Source organism: Halichoerus grypus, chromosome 12 (genome assembly GCF_964656455.1).
Source record: "Halichoerus grypus chromosome 12, mHalGry1.hap1.1, whole genome shotgun sequence".
Lineage (NCBI taxonomy): Eukaryota > Metazoa > Chordata > Mammalia > Carnivora > Phocidae > Halichoerus > Halichoerus grypus.
The window spans coordinates 49,184,878-49,209,053 of NC_135723.1; the positions used below are offsets into that span (position 1 = coordinate 49,184,878).

At 35.3% G+C, this 24,176-nt stretch overlaps 1 protein-coding gene across 6 annotated transcripts in view; it reads right to left on the bottom strand.

Moving 5' to 3' along the window:
• The window catches only part of CRPPA (CDP-L-ribitol pyrophosphorylase A), a 407,209-nt gene that overhangs the window by 103,686 nt on the left and 279,347 nt on the right, over positions 1–24,176 (bottom strand). The gene's annotated exons all lie outside the window — the stretch shown is intronic.

The window sequence follows — 24,176 nt, forward strand, 5'->3', positions numbered from 1 at the left end:
GTATACGATATTGTTAACTGTAATCACCATGCTATACATTAAAATCCCAGAACTTATTCACCTTACAACTGGAAGTTTGTACGCTTTGATCAACATCTCTCATTTCCTCCACCACTCAGCCCCTGTCCACCACCATCCTCCTGTTTTTATGAGTTCAGGGAGCCACTTTTCAAGGTCCCCTGCTCTCTGGACTTGGCACCCTCTGGAACTCAGACTGTAGCTACTGGTATGCACGTCGTCCCTCAAATAAAGGAGAAATGCTTTTGCAAGCACTTTTCATTATATACCAAATGTATCTGCTGATGATACCAAGGAAACACTGACACAATTTCAAATCCTAGCAGTATGAAACAAAAGATTTTCCCTTGATCCAATATCTGACCAATTTTGGCTCTTCACTCAAGTGTGAATATTTCACCGATGATGCAAGCCTTTCCTTCATCTTGTTTCTGAGTGTTCTCCAACAAAAGACTTTGTTATAAACTGTGAATACTGGTCTGGGAGGAAAAATAAAAATGGCTTGTTTGTGAAGTAAGGATCAGGCACATTAGTGAAATGAGTTTCTCACAAGTTGCTAAAATGTGGTTTTGCCTGTGAAATCATATTGCCTATGAATATATGTTTACTCCAACTGTTTAGGCTTCCTGAGGGGGATGAAGGGGAAGAGAAAGTCAAAACAGAACTAATATCTTTAGGGTCTCCGTGTTGTGAATTGTGCTAGGTTCAGGAAGAGGGACCTGGTAACCAACTTCTAAATGCTGGCAACATCCTTAACACCTTTTCCTAGTGTTCAGTGTATCACTAGTACCTACTGCTTCTACCTTCTTAATGTTTCTTGAATCCATTTACTCCATTCAAACTGCCGCTGCCAGCAAAACATCTCCATCCTCAATTACTGGAACAATCTCATAAACAGTCTCTCTGAAGTCTTGTCCTCTTCTACCCTGTTTCCCACACAGCACTCAAAATACTTATTTTAACATATAGATCTGATCACATTACTACCCTGCCTAAAATCCTTTCAAGGCTACCTCTGAACTTCAGGGTCAAATCAGAACCCTTTACATTTATATCCTTCCATCCTTTTTCTGCCATTCCCTTATAATCACTCAATTCCCCAACCCACACAGAACTGCGTTAAGATTGCCCAAACAAGCTATTTTTCTAAACTTTCATTCCTTTGCCCCAGCTAATCCCTTTGCCAGGAAAGCTATCTCACTCCTTTCCTGGATTAGCTGACCCTAGTTATTCTTTGTGGTTCCACCCAGTTATCAGTGGTTGCAATCTACCTGGATCCCTATCCCCCAGCCCAGTTGGGTGAGGCGAATTTCTGTTTCCACAGCTATTAATTCCTCCAGCACACTGAATTCTAATAGTCTTTTTAGTTGACCATCTATTCCCCCAGATGATGAGTTTCTTGAGGTAAAGAATTTTTCATTTTGTCTTTGAATATGGAACACTTAGTTCAATGCCTACCACATGGTAGCACTCCATAAATTATAATGAATTCAAAGCAAAGAAGGCTATGATAGAGGTATCATCACCCTTTCAGTTTAACTCATTTGTTAACATTGACCACTTTTTGGTTACTTTGTTTACTCCTATTTGCGTATTTGGCAGGACGCCTGGCAATGGTACAAAGAATATTATCAAAACCTTCCCACTACCACACCTTCATCAGCCCAGAGGCCCTAGGCTCCTCATCTATGAGGATGACCACCTCTGCTTCAACTACACTTTTCCATCAATTTCCCTGATTGTGTTCTAAGGGGTGGAGCTGGGGAAAACCCACAAGGGTTAAGTCGTGGCTACTTTGCATCTTGCAAGTGAGTTTTAGTGACATTTCAGTATTGAATTTCAAAGGCTGTACTGGCTTCCTGAATATCACAAGACCTAAATCACATATGAACCATTCTAAAGCCAAATATGTCTGGACTTAAAATGTGATTCACTTATATGGGAGTAGGTATCATTCATGCCACTTCATTCATAAATACATACATAAATATTCTAAAACGGAACAAAATACAAATTAACTCTAAATATGTATTTGTCCTTCTTAATGATTAATTAATTACAATATTGCAGAGTTTATAATACACGTCTACGCCCAAGTCTTATTTATTGAGACATAGATGATGAAAATTACAGTTTCCCCTTTAAAAATAAACAGAAAAAGACTACCTGTATAGCCTCTTTGAAACCAGTTTATACTTATCATAATGAAAGCAGGAGAGCAACACATGAAGAAGGGGAAAAATCTGTTTAAGAAACTAGGGCTAGAAAATCACATTTCTAAGTCTTAGAATAAATCTATTTCCATTTGATAGCTCCATAACTTACCTACCTTTAACTAATGAATTTAAGAATGTTCTTTTAAAAGTTAATTTATTTATGCAATTTCTACAGGCATCATTTGGAATGAGTGTAATTCAGTGAGAAGAACCAATGTTATTTCACTATTTTCCCTTTCTGCCTGAGCTCAATCATTTTATCCCTGAAAAATACAGAAATTCAAAAAGTGATTAAACAAGATGGTGAGACCCACCTATACTCAGAAAATTCTACTATGTACAAAGAGCAGGTGTTCAAACAATGTATGGATTTCAAAGTCATCTCAAAATTCTCTATCTCTGTAAAAGCATTGCTAATGCAATTTTTAAAAAAGGTAAATTCAAACAGATCTTTAAAAAAGCATTTCTTGCTGCAGTAGATATGCAAACCACTGTTTTTAATTGAGGAGGTGGGGGGGAACAGGGTGGGGGGGGCTTACAGCTGATGATTTTATTATCATTCACACACAAGTGTGTGTATGTATTTTGTGTATTCCAAATATTATATAATAAAAATATTTAATGTTAAAATTAAGTAAGCAAGGTCAACATGAATGCTGAAAAATCATGTTCACAGTACACATTCGTGATACAATGTAACGAAATGGCATTGACTGCTGTGGTCACCCTCCCCAAAACCCATAACCTAACCATGAGGAAAACATTATACATATTCCAATAGAAGGGCATCCTACAATATATATGACCAGTCCTCTTCAAAACTGTGAAGTTCATCAAAAACGAGTCTGAGAAAACGTCATAGACAAAAGGAAACTAAGGAGACATGACCAACTAAAAGTAATATGACATCCTGAAATTAAAGAAAATACATTAGTTAAAACTAATGAAATCTGAATAAACTATAGGACTTTAGTTGTTAAAAATAAGGGAGACTGGGTACGGGCATATAGTAACTCTCTGCTATCCTGAACAATACAAAGTGTATTATTTTTCAAAAAAGTATGTGTTCAATTTCAAAATATTTCTCTTGATTTTAACAATGTTTCTGTGCCAGAATTACAAAACTTGAGTTACAAAGTTAATTTATTTGTGTGTGCCAGCCCATTTGTATATTCCTTAAATAAAATACACTGTTCTTTTCATAAATTGTGCAATTGATAAAGGCACCGACTCTAGAATGAGACTGCTGGTATTCAAATACAGCCTTTAACAATTTTCAAGTGATCTTGAGCAAATTATGTAAGTTTCTCCATTTTTTCTTCTAAAAATATAATAACAATATTAGCTGCCTCACCACTTTTCTGTGGGGACTGAATCAGACAAGACACATAAACCACAGATACCTGGTAAATATCCATTGATAATAGCTGTTAGAAATATTTTTATGGTGTGCACTAACTTCGTCCATAACATCACCCTCTCATCACACATAACCATTAAATCTGATTATCTACTATATGTAAAAATACTGTTGCAGCTCTTGGACAGTAACCTATGCATGTCTACAATCCTTGAAAGAAAATCCTATTAGGTAACATTCACCCCAGCTGTCTTGTTGAGAGAATTTTTCCAAACCATAAAGAAGAGAAATAGAGCCCAAGGAGAGAATGACAGTATATCCAGGTAGAAAAGACACAGATTACAATTTAGAGTTGTTAAGGTGGCATGGATTTGAGCAGGCAAAGTCCCTGGCAGTGGGGAGTTGCAGAGAAGTCCTAAAAATCTGCTAGGAATCCCTTCATTTCTTGGTCAACTTCTAAACTGAGCTTCTGCAGGAAGACTCAGTGGGGCTTAGCAAAGAATAACTGCTGGAAAGCTGGGGAGCTGAGCAAAGATTCAGAGGCCACACTGTACTGAGAACAAGGAGATTAGATATGAGTCCAGCTAGAATGAAGAGATCTTGGTGAATACCCATGGCTTTTGGTTGAGAGCTGTAAAAGGCCATGCCTATAGCCTGGGAATAAAGACAAAATGGAATTGAACCTGCCCTAACGAAGTTTAAACAGCCTCCAGAAGATCTGGTTTATCTCCCAATAATGTAAGTGCTTGCCAGAACAAATTTTAGTATTCTTTGGAGGAAGCTAAAATAAGCTAGAGCTTTTAAAAAGTTTCATAACTCAAATATGGCATATAATAAAATCTTACCTGAGGAGTAAAGAAGCAGAAAGCAGGAGGGAAAAAAAAAAAAACTTAAGGAGAGAAAATCATCCATATATAGGATAGTTTTCAGACATAATCCATATGTTGGAATTAGCATGCAAGGATTTCAAAATAACTAGGATTAATATGTTAAAAAGAAGAGATGGAAACACTGATGAAAAAATGGACATGTTCAACATAGCATGGGAATCTATAATAAAGAATATTTTACACCTGTAAAATACAGTATTTGAAATTAATAATGAAATTATTATTATTCTGCTATATTATAATAATAATTATTATTAATGAAATTAATAATAAATCCAGTGGAATAATGGATTGGTTTAACATGAGATGGGCAGAGCAGAAAACAGTATTATTGATCCTGAGAACAGGTTAAAATATATACATATATATCCAAACTGAAGCACTAAGAGAGAAATAGTTTATTACTATAACCATCTTAATACTTACGACTGTATTACTATTCCATTTCCCTACTGCCTCCTTACCTACTGCTACACTCCACCACCACCACCAAAACACCTGTTTGGGACATTGAGAAAATCACATATGGGTTCTCTCAGTAGCCATGTTACCTGGGAATGTTTACTACATGAAACCAACAAGGAAAAAAAAAGTCAACCCCATTTCTAGAAAAACAACCCAACGTCACATACATAAATATGCAAAGAACTAGGCTGAAGGTAATACAGCTAGAGCTGGGCATAAAGGGATGAGGGAATTCAGAGTGTGGTAAGACCACGTAATGCTGGAAAGGCTCCTGAAGGAGGTGGAACCAAAGGATGAGAAAAAGAGGAGGCAAAAACTGCAAAGTCCTGAATGAAAAAGAAATTTGAGGGAACAAGAAATCATGGCTGATTTCACTGTGGCATAGCAATGTGATAGGCTAGATGTCACAAAGATATTGCAGGGAAAGTGAGCACTCAAATTCCCACAAAAAAATGAAAAAATAAATCTACTAAAATTAAATTTATCACCAGTTCATGATCTGTCTGTAACTCTAGCAATTAATTTCCAGGCTTCAGGTTTACCTGAATTTCTACTCACCAGCCATAAAGAGCATAAACTTTAAACATGACACACCAATTTTTACATAATCACACACAAAAATCAAAGGAATACATTTCTTGAATTTAAAGAAAAACAGGAGGATATTTCGTGAGGCAAGATGAGTTAGTGTGCATTTTCTCTTAAATCTATATGATTGTCATCATCATAATTCCTTGTTTTATATTATCCTGTTCACTTCACAGCAATGTCAATTTTTTTTAGAAAAATCTTAAAAATTGCTAACTCTATCCTGTCATAAAATAATAAAAACATAACTTCTAGCTCAGAGATGTAGCACTCACTCTTTTTCTTGGTTACAAATGTATTAAAAAAATAGAAGCCAGTCAGAAAGGAAGTAAAGAATACAGTGGGTGTGATTTCTTAAAATACTAGGAGGGAAAATATTAAAATGTTAACAAGAGTTTTTTTTTTTTTTTTTAAGATTATGTATTTATTAGAGAGAGAGAGCTCAAGCAGGAGGAGCGGCAAAGGGAGACGGAGAAGCAGGGTCCCTGCTGAGCAGGACCCTGGGATCATGATCTGAGCCAAAGGTAGACACTTAACTGACTGAGCCACTGAGGGTCCCAACAAGAGTATTTTTGGATGATGGATTTATGGCTATTCTTATTTCTTCTCTGTGTATATTCTCAAAATTTTTACAATGAACACAGCTTATTCTTCTTTTTTTCTTTCTTTTTTTTTTTTTTAAAGATTTTATTGATTTATTTGACAGAGAGATACACAGCAAGAGAGGGAACACAAGCAGGGGGAGTGGGAGAGGGAGAAGCAGGCTTCCCGCTGAGCAGGGAGCCCGATGCGGAGCTCGATCCCAGGACGCTGGGATCATGACCTGAGCCAAAGGCAGACGCTTAACAACTGAGCCACCCAGGCGCCCCCACAGCTTATTCTTCTAATAAGAAAAATAAATTGTTTTAAAATTTAGTTCCAAGACTTGAAATCCTGGGAACTAAATTTCATCTGTTATCACATAAAATCAATAATACAGAACAGTGTCCAAATTTCCAGGAAACATTTATCTCCATAAAAAATCTTCAAAATCTTCACAAAGAAAACATTTTTTGTTTGAATATTTTAGTTTTCAATAGAAGATCCAAGAAAGAATTATATTAATAATTCACAAGGCCTTAGCTTTCTGCTGACTTAAGAGGTTAAGAAAAATACAGTGGAAGTCAAGCTAAACGAAACAACAGAAAATTTGTACTTAATTTTATTCAGTACATTAACAATTGCTCATTGAGATCCTGAAGAGTTTCTCAAAAGTCAGATTTTTTAAATATTAGGAAGAACATTAGATGAAACATAAATATATAATAGCCCCTTTAAATTTTCTATACCTTCCAACCGAATTATTTAGGACGAGAATCCGCATGGGTTTTATCTAGAAACACCAAATTTAGCTATTTCTTTATCTTTGTCATTTCAAGAGTAAGATGAAATATACTATGTTTAGATGAAAGATGCACGAAAGTTCTAATTAATATTCTCTCTTAAACACATAAGGTAATTCTAAATTTACTCTAGAGCAATTAAGTCTTATCAACGGAATCCTGGACTTCAGTGTTCTTGTATGTGGTTTGTTTTCTGGTTGATAGGTAGGTTTCCCTATATTCCCTACGGTTGTATTTATCTATCATCTTCAATAGCGTATTAGTTTTGATGCAGAAATTCTCATGGGACTTCTAAGCTATTGGCAAAATTTGGGAAATCAGGGCAAGTAGGAGATGTCATTGTTTTCACAGAAGATTGGGAATGACAGGAACACTTCCATAATTTATAGTGGCTCTTCTTCCCCCCCTTCCCATCACCTACCACTATTTGGACAACAAACCTGCAGTTCCACAGAAATTACATCTCACAAGTGTGTACAAGTGGTCAATTTTCTATAATGCCTATGTCTTCAAAATTCCTTACTCACTAAATGTTCCCTTCCATTTTCTCAAGGACAACTTAGGGCAAAACTATTCCCAGTGTACATAAACTTGAAGAACTTTTTAAAAGGTTTATTTTAAAACATTTATTTCTATCACTGTACTACACAGCTCTCAGTATTTGAATTAAAGAGGCATAAACAAATTTATAGTATGCTGTTAGAATCAAATTTATGTGGATTTTGTGGAATATGCTCTCAAAGAATAGCAGGAAAAGCTATGACATCATTTTGTCCAAATCTTTATAGACAACCTGAAAGGAAACTTTTAGAGATATTCATCCTCCACACACATCATTCCTAAAGAACACAATGTCCTCTGTTAAAAGGAAAACTATAAAGTTAAAATATATGTATATACATGTTTAGGCTTTAGATGTCTCAGGAGATTAAACAGTCCTTTTTGAAAGGTAAACATTACATTGTCTCAGCAAATTCCATACCTAAAGCCTAATTCAATTTCCATGAGCTACAAAACTCTCCTGAAATTCAGGTTGCTCATATTTTGATATTAATATCCTTCTGCCATCTATCCTTGTTTTGGTGAACTCATGCAAAAAGTGTCAAAATGCCAGAAAATGTCAAAAACTTCCAAATAAAAGTGCACAATTGATATCCATACATACATTTATATCTACATATATTTATATTTATAGAAATATACAAAAATATAGTATATGTAATATATAAAAATGCTAAATTAGGCTTAGAAATCTTTTAACACTTTTTGTTACATTTGTAAGATAATACCAAATCAAAAAAATCGTATACATTTTTCTCACAGAAGGAAAAAAAATCTAATAGTAAAACACTGCCCCCTAGTGGAGATGAAAATGAATGTTTGGTGTGCATAAATTTCCAAAACTTCAGGAAAAAACACTTACTCACAGAGTTTGAGAAAAACAAAACAGTCCTCTCCAAATGAAAAGCATTTGCCTCTTGCTCATTTGAGTTAAACAACTGTCTCCTAAAAACCTCGGTAATACAATACTATGAAAATGCACCTGGATTTACTTATTAACATGATCCTCACACAGCAGTTTTTGTCTCCTCTATTCTCCATGCCTTGCCATATTGTAGGTGCTCAATAAGTGTCTGTAGGAAGAGCTAAGAAAAAGTAATTGGTCAGGGGCACTTGGGTGGCGCAGTCAGTTAGGAGTCCAACTCTTGGTTTTGGCTCAGGTGAAGATCTCAGGATTCTGGGATGAGCCCCATGTGGGGTTCCCTGTTCAGGGGGAGTCTGCTTCTCCCCCTCTGCCCCTCCCACACTGCACATGTGCTCTCTCTCTCTCTCAAATAAGTAAATACAAACCTAAAAACAAATAAAGAAAAAAATAATTGGTCAAAACTCTGGGGCACAGCTGAACAGACACAGAGAATAAAGATAGGAAAGACCCAAACCACACAGTGTTCAGTGCCAGAATACAGGGGGGTAAAACACAGACAGCCAAAAAGCAGATGTCTACCATGAGAAACAAGCAGTTCATTATCGTGTCAATTATTTCTAGATCTGGGATTTGTCACACTGTCATACTTTATTTTCTTATAATATCATTCATACTATCAATTCTACAACTTAAAAAGGTTGAAAAAGTGGTCTCATACACAATGTCCCTTTTAATTAGAAAAATGTTTTGATCCTACACAACTCTCCCAGCAGTTACTAAGTCCTGCTAGCTTTCTATTGTGACAACCCTTGCCAGTCACACTCCAACTGCTCCAAGTCTACATCCACATCATCCTGTAGCTCGATTCCTTTAGGATGTCCTAACTGGCTACTTTTCTTGGCCTTTGGTTACTGCTCTCATCTCACTAGGACACCATTTTCATTAGATCAAATTCACATTACTTTCAGCACATTCTTCACTTAAGCATTTAAGTCTGTCCACAACCAACCTAATTAACCCTTCTAACCATGGTTCTTACTTCTTTACAGAATCCACTTCTGTAGCCATACTGGTATAATCAGTTATTCCTTCTTTAGTAAAACGCTTTCCTAATAATTGTCTTTCTACTTCACATCAGTTTTCAAAAACCTGGCTGTGATGACTAATATCTGTTTTACTGAACATCAATGGTTTACATTATCACAATTTGTCTCACGATCCCTTACTAATATTTTTATTAGGTTTACATATGTATAGGTCTTATTCTCTTAACTAAATTGCAGAAGTAAAAGGCAACTCTCCCAAACTAAATTATAGCTTCAAATAAAGTACTATATTCACAGTAGGTACTCAATAAATATATACTAACTGGGGTAATTTGCTAATGAATTCTATAAAGATCTGGGTTTATATGTGACTATTAAGACATCTTTGAAATATCAAAGTATTTAGATAAAGGATGCATCCTTATGGAAATAACCGCCTAAAAATAAAGAAAATAAAAATAAGAAAAGACCTGCATCTGTAGTTGGAAACTGGAAAGCTGTCAAAAGCTAGAATTTTGTGCTACATGATTCCCCCTCCTATGAAAGAATACCTGGTCTGGGAGTTAGGTGTCAGGGACACTGACAAATTTACACTAATTTACCCAAGTCAAGGGGACAAAGTCAGATAATGAGGCAAACATTCTGAGATAGGATGGCTGCATAAGCAGAAAAGCAATACGTACTAGGTTTGGTGGGGAATGGGTACTGTTTCCACAATGCATGAGAAGTGATAGGAGGGACAGAAAGATTATCCAGAAGAGTTTGTTCTTGAGTGGATAGTCCAGGTAGAAAAACTATTAGTAAAAAAATCCTGATAATTCTTTTAGAGCAGAAAGACTAAGTTTTTCCCATAAAATATATATTCAAAATTTTAATTACAAACTTAATACAAGGAGAAACTTAAATGGGTTAATGCAAACATTTTTCTTGGTAGCAGTGTGTGTGTGTGAGAGAGAGAGAGAGAATTATTGGTTGGAATAGTTTTGAGCAGTTAAAAAAAAAAAAAGACACCTAGTTAATGACCATTAGACTCAAATATTGGTTAAATGGGTGATTAGTTAGTATCCAAAATCTTAATATCCAAGTTCCACAGTTTGCTATCACATTAAAAAGCCTATCTCCTTCCAAGATGGAAGCTTTAAATCACAACTTATAAAGAGAGTTCTATCCTGACCAGACTGGTGCTAATTTTGATCAGTATTAACTACCAAAAATCTAGCCTGGCAAAGCTCCCTCCCAGCATCAGAGGAGAAGCTCTTTCTCATGGAGAAGGTCACAGATGGTAGAAGTTTGCCTATCACACTTCTTCCCAGTGGGAAGAAAGAAAAAAATCATATATGCAAAATAATATTCTAGGTGGAAAGAACTTTCTGGAATCACCAGAATTAAATCTTTCTGAAATGACACTATTAAGTGAAGACAACAGTAAGATTCAAGAAGATGCTTCAGTCTTAGGAGTGGGAACAAAGTAGGAATAGTTTTATGTCATAAGAGATTTCATGTAGGTATTAAATAAATGTATTTTTGTATTAGAAATCTCATTGGAGGTGGTAGACAACCTACTTTTTCTATATAAAGCTGAATTCAATTAGTGGAAGTCAAACTTGAAAATGTTTATAACTCAGAAGAATAAAGGACTGAAAATAGGTCGTGAAAAGTCAAGGAATTAATTTAAAAATTTAATTATATAAAGGAAATCTGGGGAGAAAACACAATAGATATTGCAGAAGTCATAATGATACAGAAAAGAAAATTCCCTTAATTGAATTTAATGTCAGAAATTGCAGACAGAGGTATCATTTAGCGCCTGGCAAAATTAGTGACAATCCCCAAAGAAGCCATAGTCACATGTTACCTTAAAATTTAAATATAAAAATTCAATAGCCTTCAGCAGACAATACAGATTATTTTCAAAAGGCAAAAGGCCTTTTGTGAAATGCTAAGTACCACAAGAAAATAGCATTTAAGGAAAAGACTGTTACCTTAGAATTCTGACTGTTAGAATAATAATAAATAAAAAAGACATTCGTGATATGCAAGAGCTCTAAAAACCACCAATCAGTGGAGACTTTCTCCAAAAAAAAAAAAAGTGTATTTAAAAAACTTAACTTCTGGGGCGCCTGGGTGGCTCAGTCAGTTAAGCGGCTGCCTTTGGCTCAGGTCATGATCCCAGGGTCCTGGGATAGAGCCCCACTTCAGGCTCCCTGCTCCGCGGGAAGCCTGCTTCTCCCTCTCCCATTCCCCCTGCTTGTGTTCCCTCTCTCTCTGTGTCTTTCCCTGTCAAATAAATAAAATCTTTAAAAAAAAAAACAAAAACTTAACTTCTCCAATGATGAAACGAGAATAGGGACTCCTTTCAACAACTATTTAAGGAATTATCCGATACCAGACAGTAAGCTATATATTAAGATGTGAACAGACACCTATTTCTCAATCTTTATGGAATATGTAGTCAGTTAAGTCAGACAAACACAAAAACATATTCATAATAACAAGTTATGAAGGAAACAAAAGACCAACTTATTATGAAAATAAAACCAGCATTAAAATTTTCAAGCACAAAATATTTTTAAAACTATGTAAAAAAATCCAAATAAATAAAGATGGAAACACAAAAATGAAGAAGCAAAACTTCATTCTCAAATATGTAGACTTGAAATATAAGAAATAGAACTATTAAAAGTGAAAAATATTACTGAATTTATTTATTTATTTTTTTAAAGATTTTATTTATTTATTTGAGAGAGAGAGAATGAGAGACAGAGAGCATGAGAGGGAGGAGGGTCAGAGGGAGAAGCAGACTCCCTGCCGAGCAGGGAGCCCGATGCGGGACTCGATCCTGGGACTCCAGGATCATGACCTGAGCCGAAGGCAGTCGCTTAACCAACTGAGCCACCCAGGCGCCCTACTGAATTTAAACAAACAAAAAATCTCAAAGCATGGGTTAGAAAACAGATGAGACGTAACTGAAAAGACTATTATTGAAACTGAAGGCAGAGTTGAAGAAGTGACTCAGAATTCATATCAGAGATGACAAAAAATAGGAAATGTAAAAGGAGGTTATGGAATTTGGCAGATATGTTAAGAATGCCATATATATATATATTTTAAGATTTTATTTATTTGACAGAGAGAGACACAGCGAGAGAGGGAACGCAAGCAGGGGGAGTGGCAGAGGGAGAAGCAGGCTTCCTGCGGAGCTGGGAGCCTGATGTGGGGCTCGATCCCAGGACCCTGGGATCATGACCTGAGCTGAAGGCAGCCGCTTAACTGACTGAGCCACCCAGGCGCCCCTGTCCAATATATATTTAATCAGAACTCCAGAAAGGGAGAATAGAGACAATGGGGAAAAATAAAAATAAGAATTATTGCTAAAAAATTACCAGAAGTTATGGAATACACGAACTCATTCATAAAGGAAACCCAGTAAATTCCAAGGTTGATGAAAAGGAAATTCAACAAGTAGACAAGTGAAGTGTGAAACCTAAATATAAAAAGACCCTCTTAAAGCAGCTAGACAGAACAGACCAATAGAGGACTAACAATTAGACTTACCACAGTCTTCCTCACAGCAACAGTGGAAGTAAGAACACAATGAAGTATTTGCAAAGTGCTAAAGACAAAAAGCAAACATTGACTCCCTCCAACAAACAACCAAAACTGTTCACCTAGAATACTTTTTACTTCCCACCACAAAACACTATGTATCAAGAATGAAGATAAAATATGAACTCCCTCAGTTAAACAAAACATAAGCTTATTCCTAAAAATACTCAGACAGTAAAGAATGTATCTCAAGTGGAAGAAAAGTAATTTCAAAAGGAAGGTCTCGTAGGGCAGATAGCTTTGGAAAATGAAAGAGCTTCAAAATAAGTAAATAAATCTGAAAGCAGTGTCTCCAGAAAATCAATAAAAATAACATTTAAATAGACAGTATAAATAAAAATACTGGTTAAGAACAGTAGCATAAAAACTGGAAGGTGAGTTATCAAAATGTTCTAAGATCAATGAAATTGTTGGGGAGCAATTAAAATACTAAGTTTAGATTTTCACTTACATATGCAAAGTAAATTTCAGAAGGCCTACAAATGTCTAACAATAGGATGTGAAACTTATTTGTCAGTTGAGAGAAAATAGAGTAAGAAACAGTTAGGGCTTCCAGGCAATTAAAACCAAAGGCAGCTCTCACAATATTTAAAAAAAAAAAGAGAGAGAGAGAGACACTGATAAGAAAAACAAAACTGAAAAATGAGAACATCAAATAAAGCTACACATATACAGAAACACACACACATACACAATCACAACAATCTCAGTGTAATTTGAAGACAGAACTTCTGAACTTCAAAATAATTTTAAGTTAAAAGAGAAAAAGAGAAAATCACCAAATTTAAATGAGCAATTTCTCATACTTCTGTGCCTTGTCATTAGCCTTGTGACGAAAGGCAGTCTGGAAAAACTTAGAAAGAAGGAAGAGTGGAGCTATTGATGAGTGTAAAGCTGACCTAAAACTATCACCAAAAAGAGTAAGCCTGCCTTAAGTGTGAAAACAGCTAGAAAGAGTGCACATCTGACCAGCATGACCAATTTTAAGGGACTTAAAATTATGCTTGATTTCAAGTGGCAGTCTTCTCCTGGTGGTGAAAAACACATAAACACATCTCTGTCAACTGAGTGTTGAAGGGGAAAGAAGCAAAAGGGAAAAACACAGGTTCCTGAAATACCAAAGAGAATGAAAAAGTTAAAGGACACAAAATTCCTCCTTCCACCATTAAATAAAAGAAATTAACTAAAAGAAAGTGGATTTTGCTATATTGACAGGCGAGGGTGGCACTGAATTAGGTCCCCTATAAACTAGCCAAATCCACAACAGACAAACCGGAGAGAATTTACTGCATCCAGAGTTATTACCCACAATAAGGATTTAACCACCTCAATTAATGAACCACCTTCCATCCAAGAAATGTTAAGCAGAAGACTGTAAGATAATACTCCAAATTGAATAGAATTTTTGCACAGTTTTGACATTCAGAACCATACTAATGTTTCACATACTCAAAAAAAAAAAAAAAAAAAGGCAATTAGAATCACCCAAGTCAGAGGGGAGACATCCAAAGTGAATTATTAACAAGATAACCAACCTGAAGAGGATGGCAAAGAAAATAATTAACCTAAGTAATTTTGGAAAATAGTATTTCGTTCTATACATTAAGACAAAGAACTCTATATGACTATTGTACTCTAATTAGTAAATTTGTATTCCCAGAGGTATGGGTTGGCATTTCTGAAGTTACACTTGTGTGTATTCCAGGGATGAACAAAGACCTATTGAACAAACTTATTTAGAAAACTTACACCAACAAAGGTTGAATAACATGTCTACCATCACACAGATAATAACTGAGAAACCCTGATTTGAAACCAGAATCAGAATCTATAGAGTCTAAGCATTTAACATTAGGGACATTATTATCCAAGAAAGCTTGCTCCTAAATGACTATTTCAAGTTTAGATCCATTATTTTTGGAGGGCCTAATTTAATACCAAATTAAAAAATATAATCCCTCTTGAGATTTTTAAATGACTCAAGAGCAATAAGTTGGGTGTGTGGTCTAACACACATTCACACCTCCATGGTATGCATATCCTGCTTCCACAACTGCAAAAAAGAAAATAAAATCACTAGGGTAATTCATGTTTTATGATGTGACTACAAACTGATGAGAGAATCACATCTCTTTGCTTAATAGTAATAAAAACCCTAACTTGCAAATTGGGACTCTGACTCTGGAATTTGTAACATCCAGACAAAAGGTAGAAGCAAGCACTTTTCAGTGAGTATTGATGGAGGAATAAAAAAGGGAGTTCTGTAAAACAGATGTAGGGGACATAAAGCAAATATTTACGGAGTCAAAATGTCATTTTCTCTTATAGTTTATAGTGTCACACATATACACTGCAAAGATAGGCAGGAAGCCTTGTCAATTTCAGGAACTGTCATGCCATAAAATGATAAGGCATAGGGAACAGCAAATACCAGAGTCATGTTGCTAAAGCAAAGGCAAAAATAAAAAATTAAAACAAAACATACATTGATTTGACTGTCATGGTTGGTTGGGTTTGGCATGATCCCTGGCGGGATCTGTTTTATATTGAGCCATGATGAATATTTGCTTTCTCTGCCGACATGTTTTCAGTGAGGTGTAGGACATAGGGAAGGCTAAACAACATTTTAATTATTGTTCCAGCGTGGAGAACAAATAAGCAGCACATTAGAAATCTCCTGTGACACTCTGGAAACCTTACAAAGGAAACACTAACATGTTTTCCATTCACTCAGCCTAAAGCATAATTCTCCAGTTTCCTGGATATACTAATTTCATAAAGAATAATTTAAGTGTTATATAGAACACACACAATCAAAAGGAAAAGAAGAGCTACAAAACCTTTCTTCCTTTTAATTGTTTATTCATTCTGATTGGGATTGGAAGGCTTTTAAAAGACAAATAAATCCTTGCGGCTATAAATAATTAAAATACCAGCAAAGAGGAGTAATAATTACAAGAAAGAAAATGTCTGTCTGGATTATACACATGTCCAACGAAAGGGGTGAGAGACACTACTGAATAGTGAGCACTAAATCATGAAAGCAAAAATGATTGATAATCTTTATAGGAATATATTAAAAGGCATTTAAAAGTAAATGTCAAATTCAATGATAGAAAGTTCTAATTATATACATATTCCTATAAAAATACAGTCTTCTCATAGGCTGAAATATTTCCTGACTTAAAAAATGAAAGAAAAGCTCTCATGAGGAAATCTAGCCTGTTCAGATTTGTTTTGTTTTAGATTTGAGCACTTTACTTGGAAGTAAGCTCTCAGCATTGCGGAACAAAAACAAAAACATACACTCACACAGCTTCTCTATGAAAATTGTAGCTTACAATGACATTCTTCTACATATCACTTATTTTTTAAAATAAGTCTTGTGAAGTTTAGGAAAAAAAGGGTAGGGGAATTTTGTCTAATTATTATGGAAGAAGCCTTTGGGCTTGTTTTTCATATTCTTGATAATAAATACTATAGTAACAGCCTAATTTATAATAATCATTTTCATTCTGAGGCAACCATTTCTTGTACATCTCTCTATGCATGTTAACTTTCTGCCTTCAACTAATTACGTGGTGAATTGAAGGAAAAAAGTGAATGTTTTAAGAGGGAAACAAAATAGATTTAACTGAACACTAAAACATTCCTTGTTTTCAACCAGGAGCATTTTAGCCATAAGATTTTAAGAGAATACAACAGAGTGCAATATCTCATAACATTAGTTTACTTACAACAGGTTATGAATCCAAAAAAAAAAGAAGTTATAAGAAGAATGTAAATATAATTGATACACGCTATATTTTAATATGCTTGACATTTAAACACCTTAAGAAATGACAGTAGGATTCTTAATCCTTATTCTTCTCCCCTTCAAGACAAAAGAAATAGTTGTCATGTCCTGCAGTCTGATACATTGCTAATTCCCAGAGTATAAAACAGCAAAAGATCAAATTAAGTTATAGAAAAGGGACAGTGAATATAGATAAGCCACAAGGGACTCAAATTTTAGGTAAGTCCAAAGGCAAACTATGTTAAATTCATGAAGACGTATCTTGTTTGTCAAAAAACACAATTCAAAAGCCCCAGTAACTCAGAGCTCTGTCCAGCAATATCCACTTGCCTAACAATCACAAAAAGCCAAAGATATTTTTCAAAAATAATGTTTTTATAGCTCATAGCAGAAGCTCACCCAGCTCACTAGGCCACCCAATAAATATCATGTAATGGTGATAATGAACTCTAAAATATGCACTGTATACCAAGATGTATGGTACTTGAGAGGTAGGGGAAGAAGTCACTGTGCCATATTAAACTATACAGAAATCCATGGATTCGGGATTTAAAAGGGATACTGAATTTGTGGGGTTTTAACTGCTTTACATATAATTCTCATCATTTTATAAAATAGCTTGACAATGAGGGATAAATACATAAAGGTTTTCTCCAGTACCCAAAAATTGACAAAATATATTAATATAAGCAAAATAAAAAAATTTAAACTGAATTTGACTTAACACTCATCTTGATATTAAACTGTTCATCTCCTCTTCTCAAGTGTCACTCAAAAACTGAATATATCACATGGCATGTAAAATATAATCTCTTACTTCACTGAGGGGTAGGTAGAGAAAGTAACAAAAAAGTTATTCCTTTTTTTGAAACCATAACTAAAATTTGATCTTTTAGAACTCTGAATAAACATAAAACAGTTTTTGTTACATTACATATAGTAACTATTCCATTTCTTGCTTCCAGTTGTAAAACAGACAAGCATATCTTCCTCTATTACTCTGGAGCCATCTACATCTAAAAATAGCTCATTTCTTTCACGCAACCCAATAGAATCATTTCTAAGTTCATTAAGAATAAACTAAATGAATCAACTAGAGAGTAATCACCACAGATTTGAAGATAATATAAGAAAGATAACAGCCAAGACAGGATGACCTTTCAATGATGGGATTATAAGTAATGAGAGTCATTTATTATTCATTGCAAGTAATTACTTATAATTACACTTACTTATTATAACTAATAAGAATTATAATGGTGGACTCTTTGGGGACCCCGTCAAAGAAAGTGTTATAAATTCTAAGTACACCTTTAAGGAAGAAATCAATTACTTTTTAATTTTATGAAGTAGACTATCTAATGGATTATAATTTAAGAATATATCAGAAGAACAAAACTATTTTTGTAAAGGTTTCTTATAATAAATCATTGAGAAGCTTGATCAAGGTGGTAGCCTGAGGACACGTCTTCCTCGTTTTAAATCCCTAAGAAATGTGTACTGGTGGTGATGGTGGTATTAAATGCACTTGGAAGCTCACACATGCACACACAAATATACATATGAAATACTGGGAAATAATGGGTAATGCTGTGATCTGACTAGAAATCTGGGAGAATTTCTGAGAAAGAGAAAGAGATGGGATTAGACTGGAAACAAAAACCACAGACCAAAACATGTACAAGGTAGGGCTCTGCAGAAGACAATTCTGGGTTGATTCCAGCTGAGAGTGAACAAATTCAAGGAGGAGAAAAAGATCCTGGCCCAGTGTTAAAGGTAAGTATTCTTGCACCATATTCTAAGGAGTCAACAGGGTGGCAGATCCTTCACTCCCCACCTGCATTAAAGAACTGGCAATAAAGATGTTTACCCACAGCCTAAAGGAGATCATGTGAGCACTTAATCTAGTGAAATGACAATGTCTTAAGTTGCCAGGAAACGTCAGAAGGAAAAAGGATCCTCTATAAGGGAAACAAGCTATTAGAAATAAGTGACATTTATACAGTAATAATAATGTGAACACATTGTGTTAACCCAAAGTTGTGATAATATGCATACAATCCTCTCACCACAATACATTATGAAAAAGAAAAGTTTATACTAAGATTTCTAGTTTAGTTTCAACATACAAAAAGCTGTAATTTAACACATTATGAAATTAAGGAAAAAACACAATAGGAACTTTTTTTAAGATTTATTTATTTTAGAGAGAGAGAGTGTGTGCTTGTGTGTGAACAAGCAGGAGGAGGGGCAGAGAGAAGAGGGAAAGGGAGAGAATCTCAAGAAGATTCCCACCGAGCTTGGAGCCCTATCCGGGGCTCGATCCCATGACCCTGAATCATGACCTGAGCCGAAATCAAGAGTTGGACACTCAACTGACTGAGCCACCCAGGTGCCCCTACAATGTGAACTTTTAATTACATTCAGTATTTGTACTATTCAACATCTAAAAGAAGTAAAGAAAAAGTGGGGAGGAATCTCTTTCATTATTTTAAGAATTACCTTAAATAAAGCACAAGGATAAATGACATCACTCCTAACATGTCTCAGTGTACTAGATTTCTTAGCTAATGTAACAAGAACAATAAATATAAGGGTTAAATATTAGAAAATAAGATACAATGTATCCTCCTTTTTAAACATAAAAAGTAATCATTTGAAAATATAAAAGAACTGTGAACTGTGAACAGAGTTCAGTAAGTGCTTAGGTATAAAATCAATACACACAATAATGTGCACTTTTCTATATAATAGCAATAACCAATTATAAAATTTAATATTTTCAAAGACCCCATTCACAAAACTTGGTAGCTCTCAAAACAGTGGCAATAACCAATTATGAAATATAATAAAAAAGATAATTATCACATTAGCAAAAACAAAGCAAAACAAATAAAAACCCATAAAATGGTCATAATTAAGTCTTGAAAAATGTCAGGTAAAGTATTGACTTTTCCAAATTAAAATAGAATTTTCAACAATAAATACTGATAATTCCAACTCAGAACAAGTAATTTGACTCTACATTTGTAGGATGTTCCAAAAGAGTGAATCTCTCTCTCTCTCTCTCTCTCTCTCACACACACACACACACACACATAAAACTAATGTTAAATTTGACTCATGCAGTTTTATAGTTAACAGATTCATTTTTTAGACTGAAAAAAAAACATATTAATTTTGGTCAAGATTTCAGATAAGGAATAATAAATATGCAATTTTTGATGTTGCCATAACCCTGTGATGACAGCTACAAAGGAAATCATTTTTTCTGCTCTCAGGTGTTATGTGGAAAAAGAACAGAGACATATTCTTACAAGTTTGCTAAAATTCATCTCAACCTTCCCCAAACGATACCAGCGACCAAGAAAGCCATATTCTCTTCTTTTCCCAAAGTGATAGAGAGAATTTTAAGTAATCAAACCTATGGATAGGGGAATCAAATTGTGTTTAAATGAGAGGTTTGCTAATCTGGGTTAGAGCTAATTTGTGACTTTCAGATAAGTGGTAAATCAGGGAAAAGGGGCTTCTAATATACAGAAGAGAAACCAGATGACAAATAACAAAACCAAAGGAATAAGTTGGCAAGAAAGCTAGATTCTGGCTAGGACATACGACATGGCAGTGAAGAAAAAGAAGAATCTTCACCATTTCCAAGTCATAAGGCAGGACAAATTAGACCCATATAACATACCACCTTAGTTGGATTCTCTAATGGATAGAATTAAGAACATGTCAAATATGTTGCATTTATAAAACACTATGATAGTCATAGAAATAAAGTTATTATGATTAGGGATAAGATGAATAGAAGAGAAGGAAGGAGAAGAGTAATGAGCAACCCACAGACATCAGAAAATAATTAGTTTTACTTCATGACTAAATGTATAATATATAAATTATTTTCAGTCTCATAGTATAGTTTTAAATAAGAAACACTGGTATATATTGCTTTAATTATTGTAGCTAAGCCATGAGAGCAAAAGCATAAAACAAAAAGATTCCAAGTTTTAGCAATCCATCCAATTTTAATCAGTACTGCCAAATCCATTATTTTTTAGGAAAAAAATGACTCGATCCATCTTGCCAATCACACATTGTACTTCTCTATAATTATGTTCCTCCTTTATCTCTACACTCTAATCTCATTAACCTATTTTTAAGCCTTTTGAATTTAAGTTCTCTTCAGTCATAGGTATTCTTATCCTTTCTCTAGAATGCTCTCTTCCATTCACCCAGATCTCAGCTTGGGTGACAAAGTTGCTTTTTATTTTCTTTCCTCTTGCTCAAAAAAGTCTTTCTTGACATGCATGCTTAGGTCAAATCCATCCATCATGGCTCTCATGGTATCTCTTCTTTTTAGCTCTTGTCTCTGTTCCAATTTTATATTTGTTAATGCGATTCTCTCCTGGCCTGAAGCTCTAGGCTGATACCAGATACCAGGTTATCTTGTCTGCCCAGGCTCAGCATTGCATCCCAAGTTTCTCTCACGATGCCTATACCAGAGTAGGTTCCAGTACATATTTGTGCAGGGAAGCACATATTTTGAATGAAAAAAAAATGTGTAAGGAATGTAATTTAGGTTTCTGGCACTGTTTGTTGATAAATTTCTGCAGCTCTTTCAGGATATAGCTTTGTCTCTTTTCCTATTCTACATTTACATTTCATCTCCCTCCCCTTCTCTCCCATTCCTCCTCACCAGAAAGGACATTTCTCTTTCAGCATTCCACCATTTCTGACAGATTGCCATTCTAAGTCACAGGACCCATTCTTTCCAGAGTAATGACCTAACTTCACATAGGACCTGAGACAAGAATGGGAATGCACACAATCAAATTGATAACTACTGAACTTAATTTTTTTTCTCCACATTCTCCTAAGGTCATCTCAGACTGTACCTATTGCATGCCTATCGTATCCTCCAGAAAATCAGTTGTCCTGATCAAACTCCTGATAGGAGTTGTGTGCAAGAAAAACTTATAATAGTGAGGTCACTATGATGTTCAGACTAATAGATATGCTATGATATCTTGGTTACTGGAAAGAGATGATATTCTTTTTTGAAATCAGCGTTACTTATGTTCCTTTAATGGTGCATACTGGGTATTTCCAGATAGGAGGAAGCAAGAGAGAAAGGGGTCCCATTAAATAAAGACTCTAGAAAAGCTTCAGTTACATCACAGAGACCATCCCAAGCTGCATGGCTAAGAAATGATGCTGCTGTGTCAAATAAAATTGGGTTTCTGAGGTGAGGAGATGGGCACCTAGCAGAATCTGTCTTGCCTGTTTTATTTAATCCTTATAACAGAATTAAACAAACCAATAATAAAACACACCAAAAAACTAAAAAACTCCATGACCACAAATCCGTCCTTCTGTCTTACATTGCCCATTCCTAAATTGGAGAATGGATTTCCAAAGGGCAAGCATGAACTTCCTAACACTGACCCAGCCTCATTTTGCCAAAGTGCAATAATTTGGGAAACTCCCTTGAACAAATTTTCTTCCTTTGTATACTGCCAAGGAACTCTTTTATTTATGAGACATAAGTAATGAATCTCTGTAACTTTTTTAAAAATTAGGTCCAAACTGAATAACATCTGGAAGATATTCCTAGAAGTTTGGGATTCAAGGATGAGTAGGTTCCCTATTTCCAGAATGGAATATATATCCTGTTTTTAGTTTTTTTTTTTTTTTTAGTTTATTTTTAGTAAATTTTCAGCAAAAAAGATGACTATATTTATCTATTCAGCCCTTATAATCTACAAATCTTCCCTGGATAAGATTCTGCCTTCTGTTTACTTTGTTTCTGGTACTACTTTTGATGACTTGACCACATTACTCTGTTCACAAATACATAGTGCTATATAGGGAAGCATGAGATACATAGCAATGTGTTAACAAGTAGGTCCTGTCATAAAAAAAATTTATAATCTCTAAAGATTTTTATGGTGAATATATACCAAAAAGTTAAATAATACAAGGGCTAACATCTTAATATTCTCTGATAATGCCTCAAAGGCTGCTCAGGAATCTAGCAGGAAGTCAAGGAGGCTGAAGCTTTTCACTCCGCTCCTCGAGTATGCAAGACTTCTGATTTCAAAAGGGAATCCACTCCATATTATTATTGCAAAATGGGTTTCATTGATAGAAAGGATTTTTTTTTAAACAAATATAATCACAGAAAGGAGAAAATAAATGGTTAATCAGTAGTATACAGATAATGGCATAAACTCATTGGAATGATTTCTTACAATGGTCAACTATACCTTCCAGGACTGAGCTGGAAGTTCAGATACACGGAATAGAATTCTCTGGCACCACTGAATAGGAGTGGGGTGGGGGAGAGGCTGTGAAGATATGGGGGCCCAAAATACATGCCAGAGTATGACGACTGTGAAGATGACACCCTGACTTACAAAGGCCACAGAAGACCCCAAAGCAGCAGGGTTGGAATGTATGACTTGACCAAGTTTGAAACCAGGGTACAGAACTTAGACATATACTCAAGATCATACCCCTTCAAGATGCCTCATCAGGTGATTTAGGCAGCAAAGTATGCAGAAAAGTAGTACTTTAAAAAGAATCATTCAGAGGAGAAATGATCAAAGAGAAGTGAGAGCAGGAGTTTTCAACCTTAGCATGGTTGTCCCTCTGGGCTGAGTAAGGCTCACTGGAGGCTGTCCTGCGCTTCCTGCACCTTTACCCTCATCCATACCCTCTACTCACTACATGTCCATAGCACCACACCCTCACAGTCACGGCAACTGAAAATGTCTCCAGATATTACTGCTATATGTCTCCTGGGGGCAAATTTGCCTCTAGTTGAGAACCACTGTACTAAAGGTGGGGAGAGGGGCACCTGGGTGGCTCAGTCGTTAAGCGTCTGCCTTCGGCTCAGGTCATGATCTCAGGGTCCTGGGATCGAGCCCCGCATCAGGCTCCCTGCTCAGCGGGAAGCCTGCTTCTCCCTCTCCCACTCCCCCTGCTTGTGTTCCCTCTCTCGCTGTGTCTCTCTGTCAAATAAATAAATATCTTTAAAAAAAATAAAAAATAAAAAAAAATAAAGGTGGGGAGAGTAATTATTTGTAGATATAAAGTATCTGTAGATATAAAGATATAAAGGGAGACCTTTACTAAAATGACGAGCACACGATCTGCACAGGTCTTCCATACATGGCAAAGAAAGCATATTCAGAATTCCCTCAATGATTTCAGTTTCTACTCTATATAATGGGAAAATACTACTCAAAAAAGGCAAAGTAGACAAGAAAGCACATGTTTTAATGAGGTAAGGGAGGTGTGGACAAAGACAATGAGTGGATGATTTCTTCATATGAAACCTGTCTGTACATAATAAAATCTTCCAGAACACTTTCTAAA